Here is a 19,405-nt window from a genome sequence, read left to right as displayed (position 1 = left end):
TAGTAGGAAATAGCCAAAAAGTATAGGGTGCGAATACATGCTCTCTCCTTCTCCTTTTTAGGAACTGACAACTCCTAGTCAGCTATAACAACTGGAAGGAGGGAGAGGTGAGGGGAGGGTATGGAAGGACCTGAGGATAGACTGAACACCTGAGAAAGGAAAAGGAAGGAAAGTGAAACTACAGAGAGAGGAAGTGTGAATATTCAAAGGTATTCCAAGAATTGGTGTATCCCAGATGAAGGAATGGAAAGTGAGCAGAAGGAAGAGAAATCTGAATTTAAAATAGAAATAGGTAATCAGAATAAAATGTAAAGAAGGCAACAAGCAATGAGACCTTTGTTAAAACTCACCTAAGAATAGATAGCTTAGAGCTTCTCTCAGATTATTATAAATTATAGAGATATATTTATATATTATATGTTCTATATCATACAATTATAAATATTATATTTATATATTATATTATATATTATATTATATATATACATAATTTCCAAGAGAGTTAACTAGGTGATATAGTCAAAATGAGAAGGCATTTAGGAGTCTGCTAACTATGATGCTGTGTAACAGGGAATGTTGGTTCATTTGACCAGCAGGGAAAGTTGAATGGTTTTCCAAATTCTCCTTATATGCTGCCGTGGTAAGAAAGAATATTTTACAGCAATTGTGATTTCAAGAATGAACCTATGTGGGCTTCACTGGTGGCGCAATTGTTGAGAGTCCACCTGCCGATGCAGGGGACACGGGTTCGTGCCCCGGTCCGGGAGGATCCCACATGCTGCGGAGCGGCTGGGCCCGTGAGCCATGGCCGCTGAGCCTGTGCATCCGGAGCCTGTGCTCCGCAACGGGAGAGGCCAGAACAGTGAGAGGCCCGCGTACCGCAAAAAAAAAAAAAAAAAAGAATGAACCTATGTAATTTAAATTTTGGAAGGAGAAAATGTATGAAACATTTTCAAGGAAACTGGGGGCTTGGGTCTAGTTTTATGATATGTTTGTACCCATGTTTTGTAACAATGAAATACTAAGTTCTGCTTAACACAAGAGGTCACTGCAAAAAAACCAGGCCTGATTACTTGACCTCCTCTTTTACCATACTGTACATTTGACTTAGAAAATAAGCACAGGGCAAATTTAAAAAGTATTAGAATAAAGAAATATTTATTTTAAAGTTATTCTATTGTGCTTTTAGACTGACTAACTGTAGTAAGCAACCAACCCAACTGACTTGACCTCAAAATGGCTACGTTTATTTGTTTGCCATGAAGTCGGGGAGGAGGCTAATGTATCATTTCCAAAGAAGTGCTTGTAAAAATGTAAACCTCAGAATGAGAGGAATAAGTGTGTTAATATGCTATTTAAAACATTATTTCTGGGTGGGGGAATTGGATGACGGTGGTCAAAAGGTACAAACTTTCAGTTATAAGATAAAGAAGTATTGGGGATGTAAGGTACAACATGATGAATATAGTTAAAACTGCTGCATGGTATATTTGAAAGTTGTTAAGAGTTCTCATCACAAGGAAAAAAAAATTTTTTTTTAATCTATATGAGATGATGGATGTTAACTAAGCCTATTGTGGTCATCTTTGCACAATAGATGTAAGTCAAATCATGCTGTACACCTTAAATTTATACAGTGCTGTATGTGAATTATATCTTAATAAAATTGGAAGAAAAAATAATAATGCTTGGGCTTCCCTGGTGGTGCAGTGGTTGAGAGTCCGCCTGCCGATGCAGGAGACACGGGTTCGTGCCCCGGTCTGGGAAGATCCCACATGCCGCGGAGCGGCTGGGCCTGTGAGCCATGGCCTCTGAGCCTGCGCGTCCGGAGCCTGTGCTCCGCAATGGGAGAGGCCACAACAGTGAGAGGCCCGCGTACCGCCAAAAAAATAAATAAATAAATTTTTAAAAAAATGCTTAAAATGATATAACACAAAATGTTATTTATTAATTGTAAAACTAAAAATACATTTGTGAATCATTTCCAGGGTTACCATGAAGATCAGATGAGAATGTGTAAATGAAATGCTTTGGTAAGTATAAAATGCTAAAGAAATTCAAGCTCTATTATTCATATTTCTTCTGAAATAAAAATCATTGAAAATGTGCATTTCTGATGGCTCAACTAAATGAAAACATTAAATGATAAAATACATGTGAAGAAAGATAATTCAATTCCTACACATTTAGAGGAAAATAAAGTTTGGAAGATACAAATATTTAAAAGAGAAAACCAAGTAATGTGGACTAAAGTTTAAAGAGGCAAAATGTTTACTACTGTTAGTCTTATAAAGAGACGACCACCCTTGCAACATGGAAACTTATGAAATTTACTCAAGGGGGAAATTTCTGGTAGAAATACCTTGTATTTGTAGGACACATTTCAGAAGGAATAAGAAAAATAGACAAGCAGTAGTTTTGTTATAATGTACAATGTTAATAATAAATGATTTTGTAAAGATGGGGAAGTTTAGTAAAGAGAAATAGTGCCTCAGATCATTTAGATAACTGGCACAAAGATAAATTAAATTAAATTAAATGATATAAAATAAAATCAAATGTCAGTAAGCAGTGGAAACCCTGTAGAAGATGAGTGTCAGGAATGAAGGGAGAGTTTCTGGATAAAAGCTGCTTGAAAGAGTGAGGGAGGAAGGGAAGAGGTGATGCAAAGCAGACCAGCTTGGTGCCAATGCACAGGCAAGCAAGGGATCTCCTGACTGATTTCAGGAAAATGTGAAGTAGGGTCAGCTTCATGGTCACGTGACCTGTGCAGGTGCTCAGGGCCCTAGGCTCAGAAAGACCCTGCTTGGTTTAACACTATGCTCTTGCTACCTTGAAATTCTTAATAATTTTATCCTTGAAATTATGTTTCAGATATGAAGTCTAGTGGGACAAGGAAGCATGTGGGAGAGCAGAGAAGATATGCCCAACATGAGTGTCCACCTCTGCTCCTCACTGCCCCACTCACATTTCGTGCTTGTGATCCCCATGAGCATAGAATACCAGTGGACCCATGATGTGTGGGAGTTCATTGAGGCACAAAGCCAGTACCAGGTAAGTTTGATACACCTAAGACCAAGAAAGGGGGGTGAGGGAGCACGGCTTACAGTGCCCAAGTGCCACACTTTCAGTCTGAACCAGAACTTGCTTTGAGAGCAGAAAGAAGGCAATGGTGGTGTGCTGCTTTCTTGTACTAGCCAACAACTTATGCTGAAAATAAAGACATAGAAGAAAAGGGAAAGATAGGACAATGCACAATTTCCTTTCCTTTCAGGCCTTCCTTACTTATCAGGAAGCCAAAGGCAAAGACTATTGGTAGAACGTGTGTCTATTAAGAAAAGAAATAAAAACAGTTGAGTTAGTTTTGTGCAGATTGCCAGTGTTCTGGTAAGAACAAACTACAAAGCCACATGTATGAGGTACAAAATAGAATTGTGTAATTTCAGTGATTGATTCTGCAAACTTGTTCAATATTCTTATATTTACATTTAAAACTAGCATCACACAATATGAAGATAAACAGTAAACTTTATGCAATAATTTGCATTTTAAAATTTTCTTTACTTAGAACCATATTAAATAGCTAATGAAAAAAAAAAAAAACAAGTTGAGAGAGAGAAGCAGAAGAAAAGGAAAATCTTTTTTATTTTAATACCTCTAACGGCGCTCTTCTCCTGCTGCACTTGTTGTGCACTGGGCCCTGCAAATCCTGTAGCCAGACTAGTCTGGGACATCTCCACCACCTCCCAACCATCACCCAAAATCCCTCTCCACCTACTTACTGGGGCCTCAAATTCTGTTAAAATAACACAAAGTTGTCATTCAACAATTGCAAAGAAGCTTACAATGTTCAAAGAGGTGTAATACAGAGAGCAGAGATTTGACTAAAAGAGAGGAATCGAGTCCCAAAACTGTTACCATGTGTATTTGGGGAAGTTACTTACATATTTTTGCCCCTAATTTCCTCAACTGTAAAATGGGCTAAATCTCCTATCTGTGAGGCCACTTCAAGCTCCAAGGAATCTGTAATTATAAGAAATTACAGACAGAAAAATTCCAGCTAATAATAAAGAAGAAATGTTAGAATGTCACCATTTTTCAACATTTGATGAAATAATGGATCAAGGCAATGACCATCAATGGTCATTATCATTCCTAAGTGAAACAACAGACAGATGGCTCCTGATGCATGTTCACATTACCACCTATGAAGAATTCTGATCAAGTCTCTAGAGATCTAACTGCCAGTTTACATGAAATAAAGGTGACAGAGAAACATGATTTAATGACACTACTATGCAATCCAAAAAACCTAGAATGTAGGAAATTTTATAAGACAAATGGCCAATTTTTTCATGAAATAAATTACAAGAAAAAAGTAAAGAAAAGAATTGTAGATTTTAAAAGGTTTAGGAAACATATAGATCAGTTGCAATTTAGATCTTAGTTCAAACAGTTTGTAACATTAGTATGGGACAACCAAGGAAATTTAAACACTGATTTGATTTGATACTTGATGATGTTAAGAAATTAGTCTTAAGTTTTAAAATGTGATCATGGTTTTTTTTGAAAATTTATCTTTTAGGATTACATATGATTTGCTGTCTGGAACATGCTTCAAAATAATCTATTAAAGCAGAGAGTGGGAAATTAGAGATGAACACGAATTGGTCATGAGTCAATTGTTGTTGAGTTTGGGAGATAGTTACATATGGGTTCATTATTCTATTATTTCTACATTTGTATCTGTTTGAAATTTCCCATAATGAAAACCATCCAGAATTTGATCATTTACTGCCACTATCTCTATCACCACTAGCCTAGGTAGAGCTGCAATCACTCTCACTTGAATTATTGCAATGTCTCCTAATTAAACACATTGATCCCACGCTTGTCTCCCTCTACACTCTATCCTCAGCACAGCTCCTGGAGTAATTAGTTTAAAATTTAACGCAGAAATGCAGCAGATTTCTATGTATTAATTTTGTATCCTGCAACTTTAACGAATTCATTAATGAACTCTAGTAGTTTCCTTGAAACATCTTTAGGATTTTCTATGTATAGTATCATGTCATCTGCAAACAGTGACAGTTTTACTTCTTTTCCAATTTGGATTCTTTTATTTCTTTTTCTTCTCTGATTGTTATAGCCAGGACTTTTAAAACCAAAACAAACAAACAACAAAAAACAAATGAACTTACTTACAAAACAGAAATAGACCCATAGACATAGAAAACAAACTTATGCTTATCAAGGGGGAAAGGAAGGGGGAAGGGATAAGTTAGGAGGTTGGGATTAATACATACACACTACTGTATATAAAATAGATAACCAACCAACACGGACCTACTGTATAGCACAGGGAACTATATTCAATAGTTTGTAATAGCCTGTAAGGGAAAAGAATCTGAAAAAGATTCTTTATATATATATATATATGAATCACTGTGCTGTACACCTGAAACGGACACAACTGTAAATCAACTATACTTCAATAAATTTTTTTAAAAGAAAAGCAAAGAAAAGAAGGTGGATAAAATAAAATTTAAGTCAAATCAAGTCACTGAAGGTGGAAAAGGGCTTCAATAAGGAAAAGCATTAGAAGCTTTTGATAATAATCCAGGCTTGAGATCATCTTTACTTGGATCAGGCAGTTGGTAGTGGCAAAAATAATGAAATGTGTGTCATATTCTGATACATTTTGATATAGAGCCAACAGGATTTATTGATCGTTTGCATGAAGAATAGGAGAAAAATAGAGGAATCAAGGATAACTCCAAGGTTTTTAACATGAGATATTGTGAGCATGGAATTGTATATCTTTTATGAAGAATAATCATATTTTCCAAAACCAAAAATAATTTAGTAGGAAGGGAAGCTTTGTTTTACATTTCTGTAAATCTCTTTACTATCTGGATTAAAAGAGAGCTGGATTCTCCTATCTGCCTTCAGTCTGTTGTGATAGCACACCTCCTATTGCCTCTGAAACACCCCAATCCAGTGTGAGAGACTGAGATTATATGAGTTAGTATTGACATTATGGACTCCCCAAAGGTATCTCAGGGAGCTCTGAACTTTCAGAACTGTTGTAATATACCACTGGTAAATATATAAGTTTGAATGTCTGTTTTTACTTCTAGAATATGGCAATAACAATTAAATCAACTCAGATTTTCAGAGGCACAACTTTTCTCCAGTTTTCAATATTCACCTTCTATGTCTGGCACAAAATGAGCATTCTTTTAATGTTGGTTGAATAAATCACAGACTCCTTATACTGTCATTGGTTAGAAGTATTCATTATAACAGTGCCAAGACCAATAATGGACTACCTATTAGTCAGTAAATTTTAAGCAGCAGTGTTCTTAGGAAAAACTGGACCAAGTGTTTAATATGTAGCTTAAAATTGTGTTGTATCTGATATTTTAGTACACACCAATGGTATATTCTTTATACCTTTGGCTTCAGAGTTCTCTGACAAACAGCCTTAGAAAAAAGAATTTCAATTAAGAGGAAACCTAAAGATTAGGTCAGAGGTTTTAGCTGCCTCTGATTATTTTTCTAGGATTAGCCTCAGCTTCACTCACATTGAATAGACTAATTCATGTTGTATGCAATTTATTTGGAGTACTGAGCAACACAATAATCCATTACAACTCAACACTTTCAAAATAGTGATTATCCTGTTTAATAAGAATAATATTTTATTACATTATATGCAGATTAAAAACTAATATCATGTTCCCTAACTTAATAAAAAGTGACTGTCAAAAACCCAGCAGAGTCATAATAACATAATAAAAATTTTCCCATTAAAGTCAATAGAAGACATAGATGCCCAATATTCCTTCAATTCAGCATTTTAAAGATCCTAGTTAAATGCAATAAACCAGAAAAATAATAAGAGGTATATATCTTCAGAAGGGAGAAATAAAACTGTCATTGTCTGATGATGATATGATCACTGATGTAAAAATCATCTAAGAGGGTCACCTGACAAACTATTAGAATTAAGATTTAAAATTAATATTTAGAATTAATCCATTTAGGTAGACAGACACAAGATCAATCTTTAAAAGTCAGTAGCTTTCTTTTACACAAGCAAACATGAGAAATGGCAAAAGAATAAAAGGTTTCATTCACAATATCAATAACTATAGCATGACTGTGAATAAAGCTGGCAAGACCAGTGTATTAGAAAAATACATTAACTGAAGGACATAAAGTGACATAAAAATTTCAGAGATGCATATTCATTGATGAGAGGACTCAACATGCCATTTCAGCCCATACTGATATGTGAATTCAATGCAATTATTGACTTTCAGTAGAATTTTTCAGTAACCTTCATAAGCTAATTCTAAAATTAATATGAAAGAGTAAATGAGCAAAAATAGCAAAGATAATTTTGCTATTAAGCTTGCTATTTGAAGAAAGAAAAAAAGGTTTTGATATGCCTGTTAGCGAAACATGGGCTACTTTTTAAAATGTGTGTTACACAGGTATGCATGAATAATAAATAATAATAAATTAATAATAAAGTGCCCAGGAGTGATTCTGTGAAATTAAGGAAACTTACATTATCATAAAAGTAAGAAGATATCAACTATTCATCAAAGGGTATAAGGAATATTTATCATCCATTTGGGGAAAAGAATGAAATGAGATTTTTACCTCACACAAAAAAAATAATCCTCAGAAAATCTGAAGACTTGGGGAGAGACCTTCAAGATGGTGGAGGAGTAAGAAGACATGGAGATCACCTTCCTCCTCACAAATACATTAGAAATACACCGACATGTGGAACAACTCCTACAGAACACCTACTGAATGCTGGCAGAAGACCTCAGACTTTCCAAAAGGCAAGAAACTCCCCACATACCTGGGTAGAACAAAAGAAAAAAGAAAAAACAGAGACAAAAGAATAGGGATGGGACCTGCACCAGTGAAGGAGGAAAAGCTTCCACACACTAGGAAGATCCTTCACTGGTGGAGACTGGGGGTGGCAAGGGGCAAGCTTCAGAGCCACACGGAGGAGAGCACAGCAACAGGGGTGCGGAGGGCAAAGTGGAGAGATTCCCGCACAGAGGATCGGTGCCGACCGGCACTCACCAGCCTGAGAGGCGTGTCTGCTCACCCGCCGGGGCGGGCAGGGGCTCGGAGCTGAGGCTCGGGCTTTGGAGGTCAGATCCCAGTGAGAGGACTGGGGTTGGTGGCGTGAACACAGCCTGCAGGGGGCTAGTGCACCACAGCTAGCCAGGAGGGAGTCTGGGAAAAAGTCTGGACCTGCCTAAGAGGCAAGAGACCATTGTTTCGGGCTGCGTGAGGAGAGGGGATTCACAGCACCACCTGAACGAGCTCCAGAGACGGGCGCGAGCCACGGCTATCAGCGTGGACCCGAGACGGACATGAAATGCTAAGGCTGCTGCTGCAGCCACCAAGAAGCCTGGGTGCAAGCACAGGTCACTATCCACACAGCCCCTCCAGAAGCCTGGGCAGCCCGCTACTGCCAAGGTCCCGTGATCCAGGGACAATTTCCCTGGGAGAACACATGGTGAGCCTCAGGCTAGTGCAACATCACCTCGACCTCTGCCGCCGCAGGTTCTCCCCGCATTCCGTACCCCACCCTCCCCCTGGCCTGAGTGAGCCAGAGCTCCCTAATCAGCTGCTCCTTTAACCCCGTCCTGTCTGAGCAAAGAACAGACGCCCTTAGGTGACCTACATGCAGAGGCGGGACCAAATCCAAAGCTGAACCTCAGGAGCTGTGTGAACAAAGAAGAGAAAGGGAAATCTCTCCCAGCAGCCTCAGGAGCAGTAGATTAAATCTACACAATCAACTTGAAATACCCTGCATCTGAAGAATACCTGAATAGACAACAAATCATCCCAAAATTGAGGCGGTGGACTTTGGGAGCAACTGTAGACTTGGGGTTTGCCTTTTGCATCTAATTTGTTTCTGGTTTTATGTTTATCTCAGCTTAGTATTTAGAGTTTATTATCATTGGCAGATTTGTTTATTGATTTGGTTGCTCTCTTACTTTTTTTTTATATATATAGATATATATCTATTTTTCCTTTTTCTCTTTTTGTGAGTATGTATGTGTATGCTTCTTTGTGTGAATTTGTCTGTATAGCTTTGCTTTTACCATTTGTCCTAGGGTTCTTTCTGTCCTTAGTTGCTTTTTTTTTTTAGTATAGTTTTCAGTGCTTCTTCAGTGCTTCTTATCACTGGTGTATTTGGTTGCTCTCTTCTTTCTTTCTTTTTTTTTCTTTTTTTATTACTGTTTAATTTTTAATAAATGTTTATTTTTTACTATAATAACTTAATTTTTTTTTCATTCATTCTTTCCTTTTTTCTCCCTTTTCTTCTGAGCCCTGTGGCTGACAGGGTCTTGGTGCTCCAGTCAGGTGTCAGGCCTGTGCCTCTGAGGTGGGAGACCCAAATTCAGGATATTGGTCCACCAGAGACTTCCTGGCTCCACATAATATCAAATTACAAAAGCTCTCCCAGAGACCTCCATCTCAACGTTAAGTCCCAGCTCCACTCAATGACCAGCAAGATACAGTTCTGGACACCTTATGCCAAACAACTAGCAAGACAGGAACACAGCCCCACCCATTAGCAGAGAGGCTGCCTAAAATCATAATAAGGTCACAGACACCCTAAAACACACCACCGGATGCAGTCCTTCCCACCAGAAAGAAAAGATCCAGCCTCATCCACCAGAACACAGGCGCAAGTCTCCTCCACCAGGAAGCCTACACAACTTACTGAACCAACCTTAGCCACTGCAGGCAGACACCAAAAACAATGGGAACAATGAACTTGCAGCCTGCGAATAGGAGACCCCAAACACAGTAAGTTAAGCACAATGAGAAGACAGAGAAACATACAGCAGATGAAGGATCAAGGCAAAAACCCACCAGACAAAGCAAATGAAGAGGAAATAGGCAGTCTACCTGAAAAAGAATTCAGAGTAATAATAGTAAAGATGATCCAAAATCTTAGAAATAGAATGGAGAAAATACAAGAAACATTAAACAACGACTCAGAAGAACTAAACAGCAAACAAACAATGATGAACACAGCAATAGATGAAATTTAGATTTCTCTAGAAGGGTTCAATAGCAGAATTACTGAGGATATTGGATAAGTGACCTGGGAGATAAAATAGTGGAAGTAACTGGGAGATAAAATGGTGGAAATAACTACTGCAGAACAGAATAAAGAAAAAAGATTGGAAAGAATAGAGGACAGGTTCAGAGACCTCTGGGACAACATTAAATGCACGAACATTTGAATTATAGGGGTCACAGAAGAAAAAGTGAAAGAGAAAGGGACTTAGAAAATATTTGAAGAGATTATAGTTGAAAACTTCCCTAATATTGGAAAGGAAATATTCAGTCAACTGAAGGAAGTGCAGAGAGTCCCATACAGGATAAATCCAAGGAGAAACATGCCAAGACACATATTAAGCAAACTACCAAAAATTAAACACAAAGAAAAATATAAAAAGCAGCAAGATAAAACAACAAATAAAATACAAGGGAATCCCCATAAGGTTAGCAGCTGACCTTTCAGCCGAAACTGCAAGACAGAAGGGAGTAGCAGGATATATTTAAAGTGATGAAAGGGAAAAACCTACAACCAAGATTACTCTACCCAGCAAGGATCTCATTCAGATTTGATGGAGAAATTAAAACCTTTACAGACAAGCAAAAGCTAAGAGAATTCAGCACCACCAAGCCAGCTTTACAACAAATGCTAAGGGAACTTCTCTAGGCAGGAAACACAGAGAAGGAAAAGACTTACAATAACAAAGCCAAAACAATTAAGAAAATGGTAATAGGAACATACATATTGATAGCTACCTTAAATGTAAATGGATTAAATGCTCCAACCAAAAGACATAGACTGGCTGAATGGGTACAGAAACAAGACCCATATATATGCTGTCTACAAGAGACCCCCTTCAGAACTAGGGACACATACATACTGAAAGTGAGGGGATGGAAAAAGATATTCCATGCAAATGGAAATCAAAAGAAAGTTGTAGTAGCAATTCTCCTATCAGACAAAATAGATTTTAAAATATAGATTATTACAAGAGACAAAGAAGGACACTTCATAATGATCAAAGTATCAACCCAAGAAGTAGATATAACAATGGTAAATATTTATGCACCCAACATAGTAGCATCTCAATACATAAGGCGAACACTAGCAACCATAAAAGGGGAAATTGACAGTAACACAATCATAGTAGGGGACTTTAACAACTCACTTTCACCAATGGACAGATCATCCAAAATGAAAATAAATAAGGAAACACAAGCTTTAAATGATATATTAAACAAGGTGGACTTAATTGATATTTATTTGACATTCCATCCAAAAACAACAGAATACATTTTCTTCTCAACTGTTCATGGAACATCCTCCAGGATAGATCATACTTGGGTCACAAATCAAGCCTTGGTAAATTTAAGAAAATTGAAATCATATCAAACATGTTTTCTGAATACAAGGCTATGAGACTATATATCAATTACAGAAAAAAATCTGTAAAAAATACAAACAGATGGAGGCTAAACAATATGTTACTAAATAACCAAGAGATCACTGAAGAAATCAGAGGAAATCAAAAAATACCTAGAAACAAATGACAATGAAAACACAAGGACCTAAAACCTATGGGATACAGCAAAAGCAGTTCTAAGAGGGAAGTTTATAGCAATACAATCCTACCTCAAGAAACAAGAAAAATCTCAAATAAACAAGCTAACCTTACACTTAAAGCAATTAGAGAAAGAAGAACAATAAACCCCAAAGTTAGCAGAAGGAAAAAAATCATAAAGATCAAATCAGAAATAAATGAAAAAGAAATGAAGGAAACAATAGCAAAGATCAATAAAACTAAAAGCTGGTCCTTGGAGAGATAAACAAAATTGATAAACCATTAGCCAGACTCATCAAGAAAAAAAGGGAGAAGACTCAAATCAATAGGATTAGAAATGAAAAAGGAGAGTAAAAACTGACACTGCAGAAATAAAGGATCACGAGAGATTACTACAAGCAACCATATGCCAATAAAATGGACAACCTGGAAGAAATGGACAAATTCTTAGAAAGGCACAACCTTCCAAGACTGAACCAGGAAAAAATAGAAAATAAAAACAGACCAATCACAAGCACTGAAATTGAGACTGTGATTAAAAATCTTCCAAAAAACAAACGACCAGGACCAGGTGGCTTCACAGGAGAATTCTATAAAACATTTAGAGAAGAGCTAACACCTAACCTCAAACTCTTCCAAACTAGAGCAGAGGAAGGAACACTCCCAAACTCATTCTACAAGGCCACCATCACACTGATACCAAAACCAGACAAAGATGTCACAAAGAAAGAAAACTACAGGCCAATATCACTGATGAACATAGATGCAAAAATCCTCAACAAAATACTAGCAAAAAGAATCCAACAGCATATTAAAAGGATCATACACCGTGATCAAGTGGGGTTTATCCCAGGAATGCAAGGATACTTCAATATAGGCAAATCAATCAATATGATGCACCATGTTAACAAACTGAAGGATAAAAACCATATGATTATCTCAATAGATGCAGAAAAAGCTTTTGACAAAATTCAAAACCCATTTGTGATAAAAACTCTCCAGAAAGTAGGCATAGAGGGAACTCACCTCAACATAATAAAGGCCATATATGACAAACCCACAGCCAACATTGCTCTCAATGGTGAAAAACTGAAACTATTTCCTCCAAGATCAGGAACAAGACAAGGTTGTACACTTGCAATCTTTACCCAGCTACCGATGGCATTTGCCACAGAACTAGAACAAAATATTTCAAAATTTGTATGGAAACACAAAAGATCCCAAGTAGCCAAAGCAATCTTGAAAAAGAAAAACGGAGCTGGAGGAATCAGGCTCCTGGACTTCTGACTATACTACAAAGCTACAGTAAACAAGATGGTATGGTACTGGCACAACAACAGAAATATAGATCAATGGAAAAGGATAGAAAGCCCAGAGATAAACCCACACACATATGGTCACCTTATTTTTTAATTTAATTTAATTTTTTTTTTGCGGTATGCAGGCCTCCCAGCACTGTGGCCTCTCCTGTTGCGGAGCACAGGCTCCAGACGCGCCGGCCCAGCAGCCACGGCTCACAGGCCCAGTCGCTCCATGGCATGCGGGATCCTCCCGGACTGGTGCACGAACCCACGTCCCCTGCACCAGCAGGCAGACTCCCAACCACTGCGCCACCACGGAAGCCCTCAACTTATTTTTGATAAAGGAGCCAAGAATATGCAATGGAGAAAAGACAGCCTCTTCAATAAGTGGTGCTGGGAAAACTGGACAGCTACACGCAAAAGAATGAAATTAGAACACTCCCTAACACCATACACAAAAATAAACTCAAAATGGATCAGAAACCTAAATGTAAGGCCAGACACTATAAAACTCTTAGAGAAAAACATAGGCAGAACATCCTTATGATATAAATCACAGCAAGATCCTTTTTGACCCACCTCTTAGAGAAATGGAAATAAAAACAAAAATAAACAAATGGGACCTAATGAAACATAAAAGCTTCTCCACAGCAAGCAAAACCATAAACAAGACCAAAAGATAACCCTCAGAATGGGAGAAAATATTTGCTAATGAAGCAACTGACAAAGGATTAATCTCCAAAATTTACAAGTAGCTCATACAGCTCAACATTAAAAAAAACAAACAACCCAATCCAAAAATGGGCAGAAGACCTAAACAGACATTTCTCCAAAGAAGACATACAGATTGCCAGCAAACACATGAAAGGATGCTCAACATCACTAATCATTAGAGAAATGCAAATCAAAACTACAATGAGGTATGACCTCACACCAGTCAGAATGGTCATCATCAAAAAATCTAGAAACAATAAATGCTGGAGAGGGTGTGGAGAGAAGGGAACCCTCTTTCGCTGTTGGTGGGAATGTAAATTGATATAGCCACTATGGAGAATAGTATGGAGTTTCCTTAAAAAAACTAAAAATAGAACTTCCATATGACCCAGCAATCACACTACTGGGCATATACCCTGAGAAAACCATAATTCAAAAAGAGTCATGCACCACAATGTTCATTGCAGCTCTATTTACAATAGCCAGGGCATGGAAGCAACATAATTGTCCATTGACAGATGAATGGATAAAGAAGATGTGGCACATATATGCAATGGAATATTACTCAGCCATAAAAGGAAACAAAATTGAGTTATTTGTAATGAGTTGGATGGACCTAGAGTCTGTCATACAGAGTGAAGTAAATCAGAAAGAGAAAAACAAATACCGTATGCTAACACATATATATGGAATCTAAAAAACAAACAAAAAAAATGGGCATGAAGAACCTAGGGGCAAGGCGGGAATAAAGACACAGACCTACCAGAGAATGGACTTGAGGATACGGGGAGGGGAAAGGGTAAGCTGTGACAAAGTGAGAGAGTGGCATGGACATATATACACTTCCAAACGTAAAATAGATAGCTAGTGGGAAGCAGCCACATAGCACAGGGAGATCAGCTCAGGGCTTTGTGACCACCTACAGGGGTGGGATTGGGAGGGTGGGAGAGAGATGAAAGAGGGAAGAGATATGGGGATATATGTATATGTATAGCTGATTCACTTTGTTATAGAACAGAAACTAACACACCATTGTAAAGCAATTATACTCCAATAAGGATATTAAAAAAAAAATTAGAAAAGCTGAAGACTTAAATAATAATTATAACAATAAAATGATATAAGAATTAAATGAAAAAATCGTATATAAGATAAATATATAAAACATATATTTGTTGTGAGAGTGGGAGTGGTCTTTTTAAGCAAGATACCAAAATTAAAGTAATAAGAGAAAGAATTGAAAAATTGACCACATAAAAATATTTTAAAAATTATGACAGTGAAATCATAAAGTTAAAAGTCAAGAGAGAGACTTGAAGAATATTTGCATAAATATAACCAAAAATGACTTGACAGTCAAAATATGTAAAATCTCCTAGAGATTAGTAAGAGAAAGCACATGATGCAGTAGAAAAGGGGCAAAAAATATGAATAAGAAATTCACAGAGGAGGAAATACAAATACCCAATAAATGTACAGAAATATGGTGAACATAATTAGTATTAATAACTAGGCAAGTACAATTTCAAACATGAGATACCATAGAAATGATCGAAAATGTAAAGGTAGGTAGTGACTGTGGACCTGGGTGTGAGGAGTCCGCTCTTCTGCAATTGCTGCTAGTTGAGAGGACACTGGTGAAACACTGAGAGACATTGGGAGAGCCATTTGGCAGTGTCTGTTTACATGTTCAGTGCCTCTTCCCTATGATCTAGCAATTCTCTTCACAATATTCAGTGTAGAGGAAGGTTTGACCATGTATAGGAGAATGTACACACATATACACATTGTTTCTAAGAGGAAAAAGAAACGACTGTGCTTATCTAGGAAAATGGGTAATTCAGCTATAGACATGTTCATTCTCAAAGACTTTATGCTGTAGATCAAAAGAATGAGAGGGATTTATAGGAACCAACATGTACATAACTCCAACATCTATATTATTATTTTTTAATTTATTTTATTTTATTTTATTTTTTTGCGGTACGCGGGCCTCTCACTGCTGTGGCCCCTCCCGTTGCAGAGCACAGGCTCCGGACGCGCAGGCTCAGCGGCCATGGCTCACGGGCCCAGCCGCTCCACGGCATGTGGGATCTTCCCGGACAGGGGCATGAACCCGTGTCCCCTGCATCGGCAGGCAGACTCTCAACCACTGCGCCACCAGGGAAGCCCCCAACATCTCTTGTTGAATAAAAATCAAGCACATAAATGACAGAACAATTTGTTCGATGTTATATAACATTTACTTTAAAAACACATGTACATAAAACAAAACATGTAGTACATGTATATAATAGTAGTATGGTACATAAAACATGTAGTACATATGTATAATAATAGTATGGTGTATATTCTAGCTGTTTGAAACATTTGAATGTAAATATGTGTCACAGGATCTGGAAGAATACACAAAAGAAGCTATCTTTGGGCCACTTTGGAGATTAGACCTTGTAAACAATGGAAGTGGCCTCGTCTCTGTAATATTTCAGTATTTTACATGAAGAAGTTATTCTTGTATTATATTCGTGCATGAAAATAAATTCAACAAGTAATACTGTTCAAATTAGGTATTATATGTAGAATGATTTAAATCATGCCTGCTGTTTTAACTTTTGTTTTCAGATATCAAATGTTTTCTTCAGTAAGATCTTTTCAAAACTGGTAGAAATGTTAAAAGGGCCTCTGTTATAGTGTACTTAGATGAGTGTTGAGTGAATGATATAAAGAGATAGTCTTTTGGAAGGTAAGAATAAATCTATGTTATTTCCCTACGAATGCCTCCATTTCATAGAGAAATGAGATATTGCAGTATTTCTGAGTTTAAAAACTGCTGACTTGGGATAATTTTTTTTTAAGAATAACTGAAAATCAATATAGTTATGAAGAGGGCATTTATTCAACTGGGAAGCCAGAAAATTGTAACTTTATGTCAGACAGCTTAGTGAAAAGTACACAAGACTATATATACACAAAGATATGCTTGCAAAGTGACTTTTTATGTACAAGTAGTGGTACTAACAATGTAATAGCAGCTTGTGAACATTTTCATGCTAGTCAAGCCTCAAGCAAAAAAATGTGTTAGATAAACAAAAATACATTAGGCATTCACATTTTAGAGTCATTGCTTTTAAAAAAGTGATTCAGAACATGAATCTAATGAATCACTAGGGAAATTAAATCAAGAATGATGGATGAAATTCAGAGATTCGATTCAACAGGTGTTGATACTGGATGTTTTTCATCAGCACTAGTGTTTGTGACAAAAAGCAGAAATTGAGCAGCTGTTTCTAAGTCTTAGGAAGACTGTACTCTGGTTCTTTCACACTAATACAGCATTTAAAAAGTCCATGAAAACTTCAGGAAATAGACACGTGTTCTAGATGCTAGTGTTCAAATAGAGATATTTAAATAATCAAAAATAATATAGACTTAATTAGATATCTAAGAAGGTCATTAAAAATGTCACAATAGAAAATATACTTGAAACATAAGGATGTATGACCCCAGTATTAGAAAGATTTCAGGAAAAAGAGATTGAGAAATAGAAGAAATTTTTCTGGGAGGAATCAAAAGTTCCAACGTGGAAAACAAAGTCATGTATAAAAGATTCAATGACAGGAATCAAAGCTAAATTTTTCTGTTTTTACGGGAAATAAGTTGAAAAAGTGACCTCTAGTGGACTCTTAGATTCATGTATAAAGTTTTGCATTTTGACCCAGCAATCCTACTACTGGGCATATACCCTGAAAAAACCATAATTCAAAAAGATTCATGTACCACAATGTTCATTGCAGCTCTATTTACAATAGACAGGACACGGAAGCAACCTAAGTGTCCATCAACAGATGAATGGATAAAGAAGATGTGGCACATATATACAATGGAATACTACTCAGTTATAAAAAGAAACGAAATTGAGTTATTTGTAGTGAGGTGGATGGATCTAGAGTCTCTCATACAGAGTGAAGTACGTCAGAAAGAGAAAAACAAATACCATATGCTAACACATATATATGGAATCTAAAAAAAACGACAAAAATATGGTCATGAAGAACCTAGGGGCGAGACGGGAAAAAAGACACAGACCTACCAGAGAATGGACTTGAGGATACGGGGAGGGGGAAGGGTAAGCTGTGACAAAGTGAGAGAGTGGCATGGACGTATATACACTACCAAACGTAAAATAGATAGCTAGTGGGAAGCAGCCGCATAGCACAGGGAGATCAGCTCGGTGCTTTGTGACCACCTAGAGGGGTGGGATAGGGAGGGTGGGAGGGAGGGAGATGCAAGAGGGAAGAGATACAGGGATATATGTATATGTATAACTGATTCACTTTGTTATAAAGCAGAAACTAACACACCATTGTAAAGCAATTATACTCCAATAAAGATGTTTAAAAACAAGTTTTGAATTTTGAAAAAAATTAAAGTTTTTATTATGAATATAAGTTGCTGAAGACACAGAACCTTGATAATGTATCTTAAAAACAGATTTAGTAACATAATGTATTTATTTTGTTTCCAAAATTTAAAAATCATAATTTCAAAAAGAGTTCATAAATTCTCCTGATATAATCTAATATATTTAAAATAAACTTTAGAGGACTTCCCTGGTGGCGCAGTGGTTAAGAATCTGCCTGCCGATTAAATTGCTGCAGGCGCTGCGGGCTGGGTGTGGGCTTTCTCCGTCTCAAGCGTTCGTGAGTTAGTTCCGCCGCTCATTCTCATCTTCTGAAGCCTAAGCCGGCTACACCTTCCTCCTTCCTTCCGCCAGCAGCCGTGTCATTGCGACTCCCCCACCATGTTCGAGGCGCGCCTGGTCCAGGGCTCCATCTTGAAGAAGGTGCTTGAGGCGCTTAAGGACCTCATCAAGGAGGCCTGCTGGGACATCAGCTCGAGCGGCGTGAACCTGCAGAGCATGGACTCGTCCCATGTCTCTTTGGCGCAGCTCACCCTGCGCTCCGAGGGCTTCGACACGTACCGCTGCGACAGCAACTTGGCCATGGGCGTGAACCTCACCAGCATGTCCAAAATACTGAAATGTGCTGGCAATGAAGACATCATTACACTAAGGGCTGAAGATAATGCGGACACCATGGCACTTGTATTTGAAGCTCCAAATCAAGAAAAGGTTTCAGACTATGAAATGAAGTTAATGGATTTAGATGTTGAACAACTTGGAATTCCAGAACAAGAGTACAGCCGTGTAGTAAAGATGCCTTCTGGTGAATTTGCACGTGTATGCCGAGATCTCAGTCATATTGGAGATGCTCTTGTAATTTCCTGTGCAAAAGATGGAGTGAAATTTTCTGCAAGTGGAGAACTTGGAAATGGAAATATTAAGTTGTCACAAACGAGTAATGTTGATAAAGAAGAGGAGGCTGTTACCATAGACACGAATGAACCAGTTCAGCTAACTTTTGCACTGAGGTACCTGAACTTCTTTACAAAAGCCACTCCACTCTCTCCTACAGTAACACTCAGTATGTCTGCAGATGTACCCCTTGTTGTAGAGTATAAAATTGCTGATATGAGACATTTAAAGTATATTTGGCTCCCAAGATCGAGGATGAAGAAGGATCTTAGACATTCTTAAAATTCAAGGAAATAAAACTAAGCTCTTTGAGAACTCTTTCTGAGATGCTAGCACATACTTAAGTCTGTTTTGTCTTTGTACCTCTGAGTAGGTATGTAGATATTGTTTTCTGTAAA

General features: G+C 37.4%; 1 pseudogene; it reads left to right on the top strand.

Annotated features, from left to right (window-relative positions):
• The first annotated feature begins 18,494 nt into the window (after nucleotides 1–18,494).
• Nucleotides 18,495–19,372, top strand: LOC112405647 (proliferating cell nuclear antigen pseudogene; annotated as a pseudogene).
• The last annotated feature ends 33 nt before the right edge of the window (nucleotides 19,373–19,405 follow it).

This window comes from Neophocaena asiaeorientalis, unplaced genomic scaffold (assembly GCF_003031525.2).
Source record: "Neophocaena asiaeorientalis asiaeorientalis breed wild unplaced genomic scaffold, Neophocaena_asiaeorientalis_V1.1 scaffold148, whole genome shotgun sequence".
Taxonomy (NCBI): domain Eukaryota; kingdom Metazoa; phylum Chordata; class Mammalia; order Artiodactyla; family Phocoenidae; genus Neophocaena; species Neophocaena asiaeorientalis.
Note: the sequence above shows the minus strand (reverse complement) of the source record. Positions and strands in the feature narration are given on the sequence as shown.